Below are 15,372 nucleotides of genomic sequence, written 5' to 3'. Positions count from 1 at the left end.
GTTCACCCCACCCCCACCCAATGCTATTAAATGGCTTGAAACATGACACAAAAATACATGTCTTATCATATCAGTTGGCTTCTCTCACTATAGCAGCCCTTATCAACATTCAGCAGCCCTATTAATGCAGTCCCCTTCAATCAGCATGAAAAAGTAGCGCTCCACAGATCTCTGATCCATCCCTCCCAGTATCATAGGCCATTTCTGGATGCCAAATAAAGAGCAGGAGCTCTTTTAATGCCAGCAATTTGCTCCTTTTCATCTGGCCTGCATGCCCATGGTCCACAGCCCTCAGAGCTTGCTCCATGGCAGACCCCTGAGCTGCCAGTCTCACGTGAAGCTGTCCTTCCCCAGATGCAGCTGCTGGAGCCCCGTCCCTGTCCCACTGGGTTCCTTCCAGTGGCAAGGCTGGGAGAGCCCTGTGCTTATGCCTTTGTCCAGCACATACCTTCAGGGGAAGGTTTACCTGTGTAAGTATTGCACTGCTAAATGCAATGCTCTGAAAATATATCCTAGCTTTGCCATAATCCTGCACTACATTCTTGAGAGATGTGATGGAATAAAGTGTTAGAAAACCATTCTTTCCTGAACTGCCAGGATTTTTGTAGAAAAGAACTGTGGAGACCCAAACCTACAGAGACTACTGCAAGAAGCAGAGCTTCAGGAGTCAAACCATTCAGGAACTGGGAAGTGGACACCCTCCATGGGCACTAAATTTGACTTACAAACCAGAGAAACTCAGACTCTGGCATCTATACCTCTGTTCCTTTTGGTAGCAGCATGTCTACCATGTTGCAGTCCTCACTGGATATATTGGCAAGCCCTTTACTAACATTTTCCCTTGGGTTATTTTCATTTCATGGGTGGTCGAATTTAATTTAAGATTCTCAAAAAACTACAAAATAATGTAAACAAGTGTTTTCAAAATTGTTTGCATCTCTCCTATTCCCCCCCCATGGAACTTGGGTGTCCTTGAGATATTATTCTGGACCTTAGCCAACAGACTGAGAAATAGGATTGGCAAAAACAGAGGAAGGATGTTGCAACACCAGCTGAATCTTTTCCCTTGGGGTTTTGAGTTTGGTCTGGCCAGAGAGGTTGGCAGGAGGTGAAGGGGACAACCTTTTGCTCCACGTGAAGGCAGGTTTGCAAGGAGGAAGCCTGTTTTCTGCAAATGCCTCTTGGGCAGAGCTTACACCAGGCTTGAGAGGTTATTTGGGGTCCGCAGGACACCCCAGGGCTGTCTCTTTCCCCTGAGGCTTCATGGCCCTCTTTCAGGGCACGCAGGTCAGGTAGGGAGACACAATCTCTGCAGACAGCTTGTGTTGCAAGACAGAAACTGCAATGCATGGTTGCTAGCTATGAAAAACTATCCAGGGAGAAGGTTTCTCTCTTACGAAATGCCCCTCCTGATCATTCTGCAGAAATCATCCTTGCCCTTGCTGGTGCTGCCATCCCTCAGCTTTTCAGTTCTACCTTTGACTTCCTTACAAGCTTTTAAGAATGTGTCCACACGAGGCTGCCGAGCAGTGCCAGCTCTGCTGCCTTTCCTAAAAGGTGCACTTTCAGTTAGAGGAAAAGAAACCCCTACACCCAGCTCAGCTTCATAGTATTGGTGCAAATGGTTTCAGCTTTACTGGGGCTTATCAGATATAATTCTAGCTAATCTAAGGTCAATTTCTATAGCTGGAGTGTTAGTTTATTATCTTAGTGCACTGTTTGGTGGTGTTATTGATACATAAAATGGTGAAATGAATGGTGGAATGATCTTCCCTTCAAGTATTTAGTGACGTGCACAAAAGCAGAGAAGTTTGTACTTACCTGACCATTTTGTGTTTCCATTTCCAACATCATTCTCCAGTGTCTGGAGAATTATTACAGACAAGAAAGAATAATTCCACAGTTAAATAAAAGTACATGTACTTTTTGTAGGAAAGGAGGAAAAAGCAGGTATTTTTATATTGCCTTTAAGAACTGTTACCATTGTAAGAATGGACTAAATTTGGACCAGTCACCTAAAGCCCAAACACAAGTATTGCCAAATCGATGCCCTTTTTCTAGACTTCTAGTTTGCATTAGGTTGAACAAGAAAACAATTTCTTAATGTTCTTAATATTAACCCCCTCTCCCCCCCACTCGGTACAACTGCAATTCAAAAGGTGTAAATTGCTAACGTTTATGGAGAGACACTTATTTAGCTGTTAATCTAGGTAATCATAGGTTCTCAGTGCCCTGTACGTGAAACTCTTCTGTTTCTTACCATCTGCACACATCGTCATCATCAGGGCAATTAGTGGTGATAAGGAAAACTGGAAGAGAAAACTTCTTCCAGAACTTTTGGCTTTGATGTTTACAAGGCACCGTGTCTGTCACACGAGCATTCAGTCCACAGAACTTCATATTTATGTGAGGTGAACAGCATTTTCTGGGGGAAAAGGAACAGTCAACTTATTAGGGTTTTGTCATTGTTTTGGTGGAGTGATTTAGGCATGACTGGGGAGCAGGCTCTTCAGGAGCCATGGATTACACAACACACAAAAAGCTTGATAGTGTCATTACCACACCTCTGTTTTTTTAAATGCACTTCCTTCTGCTTTTAGGTTGGGTCCAGTTATTCATAGGGAACACCTGGCTCTGCACAAGGAAGCACTAAATCCTTTGCCTTCAAAGCACACAGACAGCAAGGAAGGTCAAGTATTACTCAGGGATTTCTCACCAGATCTTCTGATCAGATCTCTTATTTTCTCAGTAAAATGCAGCACATCATTTTGGCACGTTCAGCTCTGGAGCTCTTGATTAAACCAGTGAAGCTAAACCACCTCCCTGAATGTCACTAAAAAAGGGAAACATAGAAATCAGCATTTAAATGTAGCATTGAGCAACTAATCCCACTTAATCCCAACAGCCCCTGAAAGTCCCTTATGGCACAGGATGGGCAGGGACCAGGGATCCGGCAGCCATGGATCATGCCAACAGCTTCACAGCCAGGAATGGCACCTCCTCGCCTGGGGACACAGGGTCTGCAGTCCCACAGCCTGCCAGGAGTCCTCAGCACCCCACCAGTGGGACCAGGAGAGCAATCAGCCAGAGGGAAGTTCAGGGTAGCCCTTGGCAGCTTGCTTGTTTGCTCATTCTCTCCAGAGACCCCGAGCCTCCCACTCCTCGAAACACCAACACCAGCACAAGGGAGCAAGAGACTAATTTATCATTATTTGGAAGGAACTGCTCTAGTTTTACTCATAGGTAAGGGCAGTTGTAGATGAAAGAGCAACAGGGACAAGGACAGACCCCTGGCAGGTTTCTCTCCAGGTCTGTGCCCTGGGCAGGGCAGGCAGATAGGATCTGCAGCACCATAAATCACCTCACAGCAAAGGGAGAAGAGGAACGGATTGTGAAATGAACTGTAAAATAAACTTCTAATGTAAACATCGCACAGGCAGGGGGTTGCTTTTTCTGTCTGGGAGCCCAAGTCTGGTACAGTTTACTGGCTGACTGTGCTGGGCCCTTGTTTGGTGAGGTTACTGCTGGGCATGGAGGCAGCCATCACTCTTGTTTGCCAGCAGCAGAGGAGGCTGGTGCTGCCATGAGCATCTTCTTGTCCTCTGGCATAATTTGCTTGCTCAGGCACCGGAGCTTTGCCCACTTTTGCCGTTATGGACTGTCTGGATCCTTCTGCCCCAGAAAGACACCCTCCCAGACACCCGCCTTGGTGGCCTGGCAACAGTGACAAGGGACACCCCAAAAGTTTCCAGATTGCATCTTTTACCAGGGCCTGGGTTTTCTGATAAGCAGGTGCTCACCCAAAAAACTGCCTTCCCCTGACATGTCCCTGCCCACTGCAGTCCTGCTGCTCACAGTCAGTGGGGCTTTGCTGCTCACACCTTTTCCTGGTCTGGCCCATTGTCCCTGCCGGGAGAGCCAACCCGTGCCCTCAGCAGGAGAAGCAGGCCGGCTCTGAAACAAACCTGACCCACCGCAGGAATAGCTATATTTTCACCTGTATTTATACTTCTGGTCCAGAAGGAGTCAGATTCCGTGATCCTGAAGGGTCCCTTCCAGCTCAGCAGATTCCGTGATTCCGTGATTGTGCTACAGCGATACCTGCCGGGGGTGGGGGGCACACCCTGCCTCATGCGTCAGCACCGTGGGACAACATTACTCAATACCTGTTACAGTCAAACCAGCTGAAAAGATAACAGTTTGCTACTGTACATAGAGACCTGTGCCTGAGGTAGGAACGGACAGAAGCCTCTGTGGTTTTTTAAGATTTTTTTGTCTTGTTTTAAAGCCGCTTTAAGTCCTTAAGGCAAGTCATAGGAGCATGAGGCTAGAAGCCACCTCAGGAGATCATCCTCCTGCTCTGAGGCACGGCCATGGAAAATCCAGGCAAACATTTTGTTCTCAAAAAACACCCTTAACGAAGAAAAGTCCACACCTCTAGGAAATGTGCTAATTATCTTCATAGCTAAGAGAACATAACCTAAATTTCTTGCAGATGAAACATGGCTATGTCTTCTCCTTAGTGGGTATGAAGGGTGGGGGGGGGTTTAAGTAATTTTCTTCATGAAGTAATGTAAAGGTATTTTGTGTCCTCTCTCAACTTGTTCTAACAAATAACACAAGCCTTCTCCCATTGGTCCCCAGTCTCACTGCCCCTGCCCATTCTTGCTCCTCTTCAGCCTGGCTTAAACATCCGAGGGGCCCCAGTGCCACAAATCCACAGCAGGAGCTCAGATGCTTCTACCTCACTACTGCCCACAACACCTTTTTTTTTCCAGGGCTGCTGCTTGCGCCCCACTTGGCATTTGGCAGCTGGTCTCCTTCCTCAGCACAGCATTTTTGTCTGCTGAATCTCACCTGGCTGATTTTCCCTCCCAGTTCCTCATGCTGGCACGGGGTGGCAGTCCTCATTCTGCACGTGGGCCTTGCTGGGTGCTGGGCACGTGTCCTCCAGCTGCTGGGCTGCCTGACCCTGCACCAGCACTCGGAGGCTGCTGCCAACTTTTGGGTCTCCAGGGCCCCACGGCCACGGCATCCAGCCAAGGCTGGGTGGGGCAGGTGGCAGGAGGACCGGGGGGACAAGTGTGGCACAAGATTAAGCTCACAGGAGGAGGATAGAAGGGACAGTTGGAAGGGGAGATAGCACACAAGTCCTACTTTTAGAAATGCACACAAACAAGCCAATAGTTATTGAAGTGCCTTGGTGAAAATGCAGTTGCTATCTCCAAATTCCTCTTCTCTGGTCAAGCACCCGTGGTTTTTCTGCCAGGTGGAAAGTAGAGGGCCTGGAAACTGACAATTGGCCAAAAAGTGTGTGGGACATGGTGGAGAAATCCCCAGGGTGTAGGGACTGGTCATTGTTTCCCAGCATGAGAGTCTGCATCCCATAATGGCCTACCCAAAATTTGGGAGTAAACTGCTTGAACACAAAGTACTTCAGCAGTTTGTCATAATTCAGGTTTCAGATAAGAGGGGTCAGAACAATGTAATTCTGCTCCATCTCTTTCTTCAAACCTTTATTTTGTCAGACTCTTACTATTATCTTGTGTTTCAGGTGCCAGATTCAACCCACATCTAACATCTCTAGCACAGATTTATCCTGATACTCTGGCACATGGGTCATGTCTGAGACAAGGCTAGACCAAAAAGAAATGTGTGTGACCTCTGAGTGAGAGTGTGTGTGTGTGTGTGTGTGTGTGTGTACAGATGTTAGACAAGTCACCTTTAGATGGTCTTTCCTTAACCATGAGCTCACCTGATCTGCCCGTATGGTAAATTTGACCTTTAAGTTAGTCTTGAAATGCTGAACATGTGCCTACAGAGGACTGTCAGTTACTGTGGAAAAGAAACAGGTAAGCCTTTTGTTAGCTTATGGATGAGGTGATCAGCATGAAATTCTGACAACCTTCAGTTGGAAAAGTTTGCAGATCCTTGACTCACTGAAATAGAGAGAATTGAAGTTTTTCAATCTCATTTTGCAGTTTACAGCCCGGGGAAGTATTGCAGGTCGCACGTGCCAGCACTGCCAGAGAGCAGACACCACTGTCAACTCTGCAGCTGGCTGCTATGGACTGCACCTGAACTGCACAAAGTTACTTCACAATATTCATTTCTCACAGAAAAACTTGGCAGAGCATGAACAAAGAGAAACACTTTCTAAAAGAACAAGGCATTCATTTCTGTCCCATTTATTTGTCTGTAGGAGTTTGCTCTGAAGTGGTGGGCTGGTGTCCCTTTGAGTTGCCATACCTGGTAAGAGGTCCACAAACCGTTTGTACTCTCAGCTCTACATCTCCTCACCTTAGCAGACCTGTGAATCCAGCCACCAGACCACATTGGCTGCAAACTTACTATTCCAAGTGAAGAAATTTCAGGGTTTAGCCTATGTTAGGAAAGGGTGGCTGATGCATCTAGAGCAGCAAACTTTGTCTTCAGACGCAGGTGTGGCTTGAAGCAGCAAAACAAGGAGTGTTTCTTCCTAGTGTAGCTGGAATGGTATGACTTGTGCTGGCAATGAGTTCTTAGCAGGTAACTGTGTTACCTGGGCTTCTTGCTTAAATCAAAGCCTCATAAAAAATAATCATGTCCACAATTTACATAATTGACCCAACAAACGTTTTAATAACTGGCCTTAGAAAAACAGAAAACGTAAAAAAGTCATAGAATGAAAAAAAGAAAATAAATAAGAGAAAAATTATTTCCAAAAAATATTCATGACTTTTAAAAGATAGGAAGATCATTGCTGACGGCAATGAAAATCACTGGTGACTTTAGATATGGATTGAAGAATGACCAAAGGGAATGAAAAAGTGGCTCAGATGCCCCCATGGCATTGTATCATTTAAAGAGTAGCATTTTATGAAACCCTTTCCACTTGCCACTTTGTTTTTCACTCCCGCGTGCTCGCATCTCTTGACATTTCCTCTGCACACAAGGAGAAGCCCCCTTGGATTCATAGTCCATGAGATCCATAAGGTGGGAGCTGCCCCCCCTTCCCCCCCGGCTGCTTACACATCCCTTTGTGGGGGAAAACGAAACCCTGAGAGTCTCCTGCTAACAGCAGCATCATCTTGTCATCCCAGAGGCCCTTTCTTAATAAGGGAACCAAGCTTTAGCAAGGGAAGGTGAGAACATTGTGGAAAAGCAAAGATGTTCTGGTAGGAGATTTAAGAGGCTGGAAATGCAGCCACGTCCCCCAGGACCCAGCAATTCAGGGCACTTTCTGCAGGCAACTTCTCACCTTGACATCCTCTGGTGAAAAACCAAGTGAAATGGGCTCACCCTGAAGTGCTTGTATGGGTGAGGAGAAAGGAAGAGAGGCTTTGCATTTGTGTTACTCCAGGGAAACTTCCCATGTGACCGCTCCTGTCTGTGTAGCTTGGTTAGCGCTGGCCCTGGGGTGACAGCCACCATACCCAGACTGCACAGCAAACACAACTCCACTGCATGTCCCCTCCACATCCATGCCTGACCTTCCCCTCTGCTACCTTCTCCAGAGGCAGAAGCTTCAGACAAGACATCCAAAGGTACTGAATTCCTCAGGAAGAGACTTTGATCCAGCTCTGAAAGCCACTATAATTTTACAACTGCTATGGCAGAGTAGAATTTTAACTTCAATTGTGGCTTTTCCATGGGAGTCTGCTAGGCTGAGTGCACAGCAAAAATTTCAGTATAAATGAGACAGCCTCACCATAAATTTTGACTAACAGATGCACACTGAGGTTGATAACACAATTTGATATTGCAAATATGACTCTCTAGAGAAGTGTGAATGACAATGGGTTTAATTTAAGGAGTAAAAGGACTTTGGTTTTTTATTGTATGTCTTTTATGAATTGCGTTATTGCTTGCTAAGCAGGGACTTTTCTCCAGGACACTCATCCATGAATAAGTTAATGGTGTACAAGCCTGGTTAACCTTAAGTAAAAGAAGTCTAAGAGAGATTTAAGACAACGTGCTGGTGAAGTATGAATTTTCTTCTGAAACAACAAATCCAAGACAAACACTAGGCCAGTCATTCACAGCAGAGGCTTGCAACAGACCTCTCCCTCCTGGAGGGGAAGGTGTCAGGAGCACCTTCCTGTGCTGCTCTCCAGGGTCACCTCTGAGGTGACTCTGCCAATGCACACTTTTTCTCCATCTTTTGCTTTGCAGGTCAGAGGTAGAGTACACCTGTATTTCTTAACTGGCACTTTCTAACCAATGCCATCCTTTTCCAAGGTGGTTAGGAACAGCAGAAGGAACCATTGTCCATGCAGCAGGTGAATCTTCAGAGAGGTTATCACACACCAGAGCAAGGTGCTGGCACCTGCTGTGTTTGCTCCCACTGATATCCTTCCCATCCTCCTGCACTGGACCTCCCTGCACCAGCCATGGGTTCTTTCAGGGTTTACAGTGGCCCTCAGAGCATGAAACAGAGCCAAAGTCTGACATTCTGTGGTGCCAGGGTCTACAGGTGCCAGCAGCAGCCTCAATGCCCATTGCAGAGAGCACTGCTGGGAGGCTGATCCCCAGGGAAAGGCAACATCTGGCAATTGCTCTGTGCTTTAAATTTCAGCAAAAATTAAGTTTTAAGGTATTGCCTCAAAAAGAGTGAAAATTGAGGGAAAAGACTCCTCATCAACATTATATTTGTCTTGGAAGGTGGAAATATTTTTATGAGATGTCATGTATTTTTATAGTTTTCCCCCCATTTCACCATTACACTCATAGGACATAGGCATCTTTAAACCTGCATGGCATAACGTAACATTAAAAGAATGTTACAATAGTTAACCTCATTTATGCCAACTGTTCCTACTGAATTGGGACATTTTATCTCATTTTCTAGATTAAATCAGGTCCTTGGTATGTCATCAAACCATCAAAAAACAAAAGCAGGAGACGCTTTGTTCTGGTAAGTAAATGTTTTGACATATGCAAAACTGCTCATGTCATGAGTATGCAAAGAAAATCCAGGTGCAAAAATAAAAATTCCAATCTGGAGATTCTGAATTTTGTCAGACAATTCCTAAGTTTCTCAGAGATTTAAACCACAGTAAAAAAAATTGAAAAGGTTACTTGTTTTTGTTTTTTTTTTTTGGTTTTTTGTTTTGTTTTGGGTTTTTTGTTTGTTTGTTTGTTTTTTTGTTTTTTTTGTTGCTCCAGTGGAGTTTTCTATGCTTTGTACTTATGTGATAAATACATTTTCATTTTTAAAAATTCCACAGGCAGACCCAGTGGGAGAAAAAGCTCTGTGGGCTGGGTTGGGCAAAGAGAGATGCCATGAGACAGCGCTGGCAGTGGGATTAATGTGTGTACCAGCAAGAGCAGTATCTACTCCATCTGGCTTGGGCTCCACTTCATCCAGGAAGACTTCCTTTTGAAGGGGGAGATTCCAGCCATGATGGCTCCAACCAGTAAAAGAGGTAGCCTCCCAGATTTACTTATCTCAGCCTTCTTGAAAGCACCCCTAACTTCCTTGGCAGCAGTAACCAAACAAGAGCTGTAAAATACTGTTTTCCCTGGTCTGGCTGAACTCACGACTCAGCATATGTGGTGGGGAGCTCCTAAAATAGCTCTCTGTTGCCTCACCAGCCCCAGCAGCAACTTGAAAAGTCTTTTGCCTTCTGGGACAACTTGGAGAAGTTTTAAAATGTTTGGACTTATTTTGAAAGTACTGTGAAAGATAAGAATGATCTATTCCAAGGCCGTGTGAGCTGAAGGTCTCAGCTAAGGCATTGCACAATAGACCCTAGCAGGTTCAGCACAAAACTTGCTCAGGAGCTGATCAGCTCATCTTCATTGCTGTGGCCACCCCTGCCTAAATTCAGGTTAAAGCTGAGCCCCTTCGACTTGGCACCTCACTAGGCCAAGCAATCCCAATTTCAGTGTCCCAAATATCAGTGGGGCAATGCCAAGGCAGAGGGCCCGGGTCCTTCCGTGGCAGAGCCTTGTTGGAGAAGCTTTCTGAAGAAAAGCAAAACAGCCCTGTTCATGAGGGGAAGCTGTAGCTGCTGCAGGACAAGCGCACTCTTACTCTGGCAAGTTTAATTGCACACTTTCTCCTGGTCAAAGGCTATTTACTCTCTATCTGGATCTTGTCATGTTTCAGGCTGTCTCCAGTTAGAGCAAAACCTGAACAGCTCTTGCTGTGTTTAACAAGGGACATCTCCAAGCTGCTCTTTATTGCTGCAGTACTTCAGCGTAACGTTCCTGTGGGCTCTACATGGGGGTTTGTCCCCCTGGAGTAATGAAAACCCCCTCCCTCCTGTGAGGAAAGGCTCCTCTTTCTTGAAAATATAATTTCCTCCTGAAAAACGCCTCAAAAAGACCATATGCATCTCTAGCTTCCCATCGGGGTGGGAGAAGAGGTTTTTTGTTCACATGTCTCTCATTTCTGAGCACGCTCTCCAGTGCCTCAGCCAGAGCCCTCGGTATAATTTCCTGCTGAGTCAGGCTGTTGGTTTTATTATCCCAAATCCCAAACGGGTGGTTTCAAGTACTCCAGGCATTTTTCAAAGACAGTCTGAAACCCAGCCAAGCCCATGGTGGGGGGGTGTAACCTTTCTCCGGACAGGTCTGCGGCTGGACTGGTTGTCTCCCAGGTCAGGCGAGCTGGTCTGCAGCTGCAGCTGCCACCCCTGGGGAGAACCCCCCTCTGTCCCCAGATTCAAGTGAACTTTGTGATGTTTTAGCTGTAGTAAATGATCCCCCTGGGGGTTATCTGACCACCAAAACTACACTGGCTTGGCTGAAGGATTAAAGGGCCAAGGCCCATGTCAATATGTGTTGACAGATATTAGTGGATGCAGGCTGGGGACCCCTGCCCAGCCCCAAGTGCCCCACCAGCCATTTTCACTTGCTGCTTGAAAGTCACCCCTTCTCCAGGTCCTGTGCAAACACGTCTGACTGTGACACAATAAAACAGAGCAAAAGCAAATGTGCAATGTAGAGATCCATTATGCTTTATTTACATGCGTCACCATCTCTTTTACAAACTAGATTACAATTTAAAATGGAATACACAAGCCAATATCTACTAACACCAAGTGGAGTAAGCACTGCGTCTCTACTTCATTTGGAAAGGGGCAGGTTTTGCTCCAAAACAAACTTCCTTCCAACCTTTGAGTAGTAAGGTAATATATTCCTCCAGGGCAGCATCTTTTTTCTTTGTTTTCTTTTTTTTTTTTGGTTTTTTTTGGTTTTTTTTTAATATAAAATCCTCAGTAAGACTGCAATGTGAGAGTGTCTGCTTTCAAATGAAAGTACAAGATAGCCCAAATGAAAAGTATAAACTGTTCAGCTCTTCGGTATGTAAAGACGGCCATGCGCGATAAGGCTGTGGATTTAATATTCTTCCAATTTACATGGCTTGAAACAGAAACAGATAAAACAGTTTTACAGATACTGTATACATATTTTTTCCAATCATGCAACTTTTTAAAAAAAAAGTTAAACATGTGAAGCCAAATGTACAATCCATTTTTTCCAACCCATAGTTACAAAATGTATCTGGTCCCCCTTCGCATCTGTTGGCAATTCCAAAGGTATACTGTGTACTTGAAACACTTACAGGACACCAAATGTCAAGCAATGATATAATTTTGGAGAAATACATGACCTAAAAGGTAACTTTTTTAAGCAGTGGCACAAAAATTTCTGGAGTTAAGCAGTGTTTAACTATCTGATTACTCTTAAGAGAAAATTTCTTTTACAAAATCATTAAATCAAGCCCCAATCTGTGACTAGAAATGACTAGAAACTGCATAAATAACACCTTTTTAGACCTTTTGTTTAGACCAAGTGTTCAAAAGACAACCATGTAATTGTCACCTTGACCTTCATCTGTTTTACATGATTTCACAAGGACAACTTATAGGCATAAACATGTTCGAAGACTCAAAGGCCAAATTTTCAAAATGTAGGTTCCCCAAACTAACTATTCAAGGCTTAATTTTGACACCTAAATGACTGGCCCTTTGAATATAGGGACATTTATTTAGCACCTCTGGAGTAAAGGGCTTTTGCTGGGCACCTCAGCAGGTGAAGAGGGTGATGATCTTCCCTTGGGCCTGGGGGGACCTGTCCCCTCCCTTTCCTTCAAGAAGCCATGAAGGCAGAGCAGCTTGTCCCCTGCGACCACGCTGGAATCCCCAATGTTTGGTGCCTGATATCAGGCACTTCTGCTTGAAAATTTTGGCCCCAAAACTGAGCAACAGAAACCAAACCAAACTGAAGAGGCTGGCCAGGTCCATCCCTCTTCAGCGAGTGCTGGGATGTTCTCTGAAGCAGGGCCCCAAGCTGTCCCAGCCACGCCAGTGGAAATGCTCCCCTTGACATTGCTGGGAGGCAGGTTAAGCCTTTCAGCCACTAATGCTTTTATTATTTCTTTAAAAAAAAAATTCTCTGCCATTGATGGGCTGTCTCTAAACCAAATGTTTTTTCTCCATTTTCTGAACAGAGCAGGCCATCGTTTTGTCTCTCATTTCTGCCAGCAGAAGGCAGTTCCTCTGAACCCAAGCAGGCTAAGTTGCTGGAACAGAGCAGAACTTGCAGCCTTTTCATTTAAGTTTTCAACAGGCCTTCCCTTGCCATTGACAAGAATTGAATCTGTACCAAGGAAAAAAAAATTATGGGGTTTGGTCAATTTGGCCTTACCATCGAGTCAGGCTTTACTGATCCGTCAGGGACAGCGGGTCTTTCGGCAGCACCACGGGTCTCACGGGAGGCTCATCTGTGTAGGGATCAAAAGCTGCACCTCAGCACGGGGAGCCACTGAGTGAGCTCTGCTGACAGCCAAAACATGAGGCTGGGGCACAAATCCAGCAGCTGCAGAGAAGCCTCAGCTAAAGAAACACCAGAGGGAAGTCCTTCAGCATACACTCACATTTTGGGGTGTACCAGGAAGCTAAGAGCTAATGGCACACGCTCAGGGGAGGCCAGTGATGAACTCTTGACTAATTTCAGTAAAAGGTGCCTGCAACTAGACTCAGTTAAGCAGGGTGCCCAGCTGTGCCACACAAGCATCCTGGGAAGCAGGCTGCTGACAGACATGGGCAATGTGCACCAGCCAGCTCCAATGAATGCAATAAACTAAGCTACCTGCTAACAAATAGAACCCCTCAGTGTAAAAAGAAAAGAGAAGTTTTTTTAAAAGGCAAATGATAAACCCTTGGCTGCTTGAAAGAGTTGATATGCTACAGGGCTACGCTAACCACAACTGCACAGAGCCTACGGAGTCGTAACTGGAGGGAGAAACCAAGAGGTGCATCTTTATGAGAGAACAGCATGGGGGCTACGGTACAAAACCAAAACTTCCATCACACTAGGAGCCATTGTTTCACCAAAATCACCTCAGGGACCTGGAGAGTAAGGAGTGAGGAAGGGCCCACGAATGTGTGTGAGTGTTGGTGCATGACTGTGCATGTGCGGTGGCAGTGGCGAGAGGGAGTCACTCCACATTGCATGGGACACGGATCGGTGGGAACTCATGCACTGAGACCTTGGGTTAAAATGCTAGTTTTGTTTTCCTAACATCCATGCATAATGATCCATTTCTGTACATAATAAAATATATTTATATATTTATATGCATAATGCTTTTATGCAAAGGAAAAAAAACTTCATATATCGCTTTGGAGAATTATGTATACACTGTCCTATTCAGAACCTCTTCATACCAAATTCCTATGTACCACTGGTGTTTTCCCCTCTTTTTTTTTGTATCCCTTCCCCCCCCCCAGATACTAATAAAAAGTAATCAAACTTTCCAGATTATAGAGAGGATCTATACAGCACCATACCTTTTATTCATTATTATTATTAATTATTATCCATTTTACAAAAGAAAATCTTAGAAGCAAAATATATAAAACTGCCTTGTCTTTCAGTGTCATTTATCCTGCTACAATCTATGCTCGTATCAAAAGCCATTTGTAAGATACTGTGCCATTCCCACTCCTGCTTCTTCTGCCACAATGGATTATACATAATGAGAAGGAAAAAATAATCAAGGATATGTCCAAAACAACAACAACAACAAAAATAAACAGGATCACTAATGCCATAACACACCCTGCAGTGATCTGTGCCTCAGCTCCCGGCACTGTCACTGCAAGTCACCTGCCCATGCCCAGCCGCTCGGTTTCCTTTAATTTCTGTGCTTCCAAACACATCTCTACAGGTGACTACGTCCACCTCGTGTGGCAGCTCAGCCCATAACTCCTCACCAGCTCCCTGCGGCAGCAAGGGCAGCTTTGCTAACCTAAGGCAGGAAAGGGGTTCCTGCCTCGGTGCATGTGAGAGCAATGGCACCTGCTGTCAGTCCATCCTCATGAGCCAAGAGGCACGCTCGCCAGCTTCCCTGGCTTTGCAGCTCAACCAGCTCTGGGTTGACCCTTAAGGAAAGAATAAGAAAGAAACAAACCAACCAACCCAACAAACAAACAGACCACGCACATCCCCTCTCTGGAATCCAGCTGGCTGATAGGACTAACAAACGCTGTGCCTTCAGAAAACCCTGACACCTGAGCAGTGTTGGGTTACGGTCATTTCCATGCACGTGCACAGTGCCTCAGATTCCCCAGGGAGAGAAAGCAAAAATGGTTAAAAATCTACGGAAATCAAACTGGAGGCTGTAGGGGGAGGGTGGGCAGATAGGGAAAACCTCCAAAAAGAAAAGCCAACTTAAAACATCCCATAAACCATTAATATATTGAAACACCACATACTCATTGACAAGTAACTAGTGTAAAGGCTACACAGTGTGTTCTCAACAGGATGGTGCTGAACATTGTCTCCACAGCAGGTGCTTGGCCATCCCAGAAAAGGAAGATTTTGCATACTTCAGAATGAGTTCAATTTTCAACAAAAAAAAAGAAAAAAAAAAGAAAAAGAGGGGGGAAAAAAAGTAGGTTCTTCACTCCAGTAAGGGTCCTATTAACAGTCTGCTTCATTAGGAAAATAATGCAGGGTTCACAAAGGTCGTAAGCTGTAAACAGTATCACTGTCCACTTGCTGACAGCAGATTTGGCAAAGGGTTCTCTCTCTACATCTCGTGTCAGTTTGAGGGCCTGGAGAAGAAAAAGAAAAAGAAGAAAAGACAGTGAGATTACTGCAAGAAGGGAAAAAAATAAAACCACAACAAAAAGGCAACCAAGCAAACATCCAAACAAAACAACAGCTTACACTGAGAAACATTTCAGGTATATTTGCACTCAGGAGCTTTAAACATATAGCAAGGAATAAGATGACCCTGCCTGAAAATACTTTTCTCTTGCCAAGGTTCATGTGTTTCTTTGATGGCTTAGCTGCTCCCTAACAGGACAGAAAAAACCTTCTCTCCGATGAAAAATGATGGTCAAGTCTGATTTACAGAAACCCAGTGCACTA

At 45.1% G+C, this 15,372-nt stretch overlaps 1 protein-coding gene and 1 long non-coding RNA gene across 2 annotated transcripts in view; one reads left to right on the top strand and one right to left on the bottom strand.

Moving 5' to 3' along the window:
* Positions 1-4,094: 4,094 nt before the first annotated feature.
* On the top strand, positions 4,095-12,601 carry LOC119699179. Its single transcript, XR_005256360.1, has 3 exons — positions 4,095-4,231; positions 8,831-8,896; positions 9,210-12,601. It is a non-coding gene; the product is annotated as an uncharacterized LOC119699179 (long non-coding RNA).
* FOXO3 (forkhead box O3) overlaps positions 10,924-15,372 on the bottom strand; it is an 88,798-nt gene continuing 84,349 nt past the window's right edge. The window contains exon 3 of the mRNA XM_038132292.1: positions 10,924-15,053. The gene's annotated coding sequence lies outside the window, so the exon portion shown is untranslated. The remainder of the gene's footprint in view (positions 15,054-15,372) is intronic.

Source organism: Motacilla alba, chromosome 3 (genome assembly GCF_015832195.1).
Source record: "Motacilla alba alba isolate MOTALB_02 chromosome 3, Motacilla_alba_V1.0_pri, whole genome shotgun sequence".
NCBI classification, from domain to species: Eukaryota; Metazoa; Chordata; class Aves; order Passeriformes; family Motacillidae; genus Motacilla; species Motacilla alba.
The sequence above is the reverse complement of the archived record's forward strand: the minus strand, read 5'-3'. Positions and strand labels throughout refer to the sequence as shown.